The 2,750-nt window shown below is 44.3% G+C and overlaps 1 pseudogene; it reads right to left on the reverse strand.

Moving 5' to 3' along the window:
- Positions 1-399: 399 nt before the first annotated feature.
- LOC137140821 (olfactory receptor 4D1-like) lies at positions 400-1,319 on the reverse strand (annotated as a pseudogene).
- Positions 1,320-2,750: the final 1,431 nt, after the last annotated feature.

The raw sequence follows: 2,750 nt of genomic DNA on the forward strand, positions 1-2,750 counted from the left end.
AGGTCATATCCTCATCTGATGTAAGATATTTACAGAACACACTGAATAGCTTCAACTGGGAATCTCAGCCATTGACTCCAATGGAGCCGTGCAGGTTTACAGCTGGGGATTTGGTCTACTGGCTGCAATGCGACAACTATACATTGATTTACACCGGCTAGGAAAATGATCCATCTAGTCTAATGAAGCTATGCTGATTTACATCAGCTGGCTGCACAGACTTCAAAGGGGATTTTGGCCCTTGGTCTGTAACTTATTTATGGACGCAATGTTTCATGAGTGTGCAGGATATGATATCTTTCGATGGAATACACAGTTCACGTGGCGTATGCATCCCCTCTCTGATAAGTTGAGGTCTGGTTTCTTATAGAAATGATCTCTCAAAAATAAATTATGTCTTTAGTTTCCTCCCTGAGTTCTCAGGATTCTGCTCACCAGTCTCTTGATGGCCTTTTTCATCTCAGCGTTTCTCAGCGTGTAGATCATTGAGTTCAGCATGGGGGTGATCACTGTGTAAATGACGGACACCACCTTGTCCAGGACAAACTTCTTGAAAGGCTGAGCATAGATGAAGATGGTGGGTATGAATATTAAACACACTACGGTGATCCGGGTTCCACAGGTGGACAGAGCCTTGCGCTTCCCATCCGTGACGTGGGTCCTGATCTTGACTAAGATGACAGCGTAGGAGATCAGCAGAATGATGAATACGACTATGAGGAGCACTCCGCCATTGAAGACCATCTGCAGCTCGACCACATGGGTGTCGGTGCAGGCCACTTTGATTATCTGTGGGACATCGCAGTAGAAATTGTCCAGGATGTTCGGCCCACAGTACGGTAGCTGGAGGATCAGTCCAATCTGAACAGCAGAGTGAGCCAATCCACCCAGCCATGCCATGCCAGTGCCACTATCCCCACACAAACACCCTGGTTCATGATAATCAAGTATCTCAGTGGTTATAGATGGCCACGTACCGATGGATTGCCATCCCCACAAGGAAAAATACCATCGCGCCCCCGATGCAGTGAAAAGAGAACATTTGGAGATGGATTTGTGTTGGCAGAGGAGACCCCAAAGCAATCTAGGGGTATTGACTGATGAGTCGCTGACATCTAGGAAAGCCAGATGGCCGGCAGGAAGTACATGTGGAACAGATGGTCTGCAATCACCGTGATGATGATGGTGAAATTTACCAAACAGGTGGCCACGTATACTATGAAGAAGATGATGAAGAAAAAATGCTCTAGTTCCCGGCTCTGGGTGAGACCCAAGAGGACAAATTCAGTCACTGTCATGGTGAAGTTCTGCTGGCCCATTTTGCGTACTAAAAAAATCCCTGCCTTTGAACAAAAATATCTATTATAAATAAGGCCTTTTTCTAATTCTCCCTTTTTTCCCTCCAAATGACTGATATCACATTCATTTTTATTCATGGTAGCTAACAAGCTTTATTGGGGAATTTTCTTAGTTTTTCTCAGTTAAACACTGTGCCCTCTGTCATGCTGGCTAGATTGGGGTGGGGGGGCATTTATTATGTTGTTTAACATCAATATGTCAAAATCATAGGAATTCATGTGAGATATGCCATGCTAGGTACTGTTAGAAAGGCTATAATGTGCTAAGTAAGATGATGATGTTTATGTTCATGTGTTATATGTGTAATGGAAGTTATGGATATGTTTGATATATCTGTATTTCAAACTCTGCTGTGTCTGGGCGACACCCCAGACAGGATGGCTGCAGCACTAGCCTTCTTAATGGCCCATTAAAGAAATTCACAGGTACAATGGGCCCAGGGGGAGAAGCCAGGGATGTACCTGATGAGTCACCAGGATTTACTCATATGACTCTGGACTCCATTTTATTCCTGTAAATTTCCAAAAGCAGCATGGCAAAGGCCAAAGGACATAAAAGGCAGCTGCACTGCATCCATTTTGTCTTTAGTCTGTCTTCTGTCTTCAGTCTTCACCTACCTCTAGATCAGCTCATCTACAGCTGAACTGAAGCTGTGAAACAAAGGACTGAGACCCATCCAGGTACTGGATGTACACCAGAGGGACCATACAAGCCTGCAAACTCCACAATTCTATTAGAAACCTGATATATATGGACTTTCACATCATTTGTATGTGTCTGATTGCTTTAATCCTTTAACATTTCTCTTATAGTTTGTTTCTTTCTTTTTTATAATAAACTTTTAGTTTTAGTTACTAACCGATTGGCTGGCAGTGTGGTATTTTGGGTAAGATCCAAACTTATATTGGTCTGGTACTGTGACTGGCCCTTTGGGGTCAGGAGAAACCTTTTTGGTAAAGAGCACAGAGTTTAATTAACTTGTCTCTTTACTGGACCTAGGGGCTGATTGGGAGCCAGAGACTGAAATGCAGTAAAGGGGCTGTGTATATTTTATTTTGGCTTCTTGATAACCAGTGTGGGGGAATCAGAAGCACTGTTTGTGGCTGGTTGAGAAGTCTGACTTCAGTGTCACTCACCAGTGTTGGGAGAATCTGCTCTCCTTTTACAGCCTGCCCTGACCTTGGCATTTTCAGGTGGCTACTGTAGGCACGGACGAGTCACACCCTCAACTGCTCTTCAGGAGTATCCTAATTCAGTAGACGCTTGTCTCTCCGCCAGTGATGATCTTGTCCTGGCAGTGACAGGGACTGGTTTCCTCCACAAAAGCACCCCTGTTCCCTACCGTGTCCATTCATTCATCTACAACCCTGATGCTCTAGACCTTCCAAATT

The sequence above is a fragment of the Emydura macquarii genome, unplaced genomic scaffold, assembly GCF_026122565.2.
Source record: "Emydura macquarii macquarii isolate MOO-44397 ecotype Brisbane River unplaced genomic scaffold, CSIRO-AGI_Emac_v2 contig_2990, whole genome shotgun sequence".
Lineage (NCBI taxonomy): Eukaryota > Metazoa > Chordata > Testudines > Chelidae > Emydura > Emydura macquarii.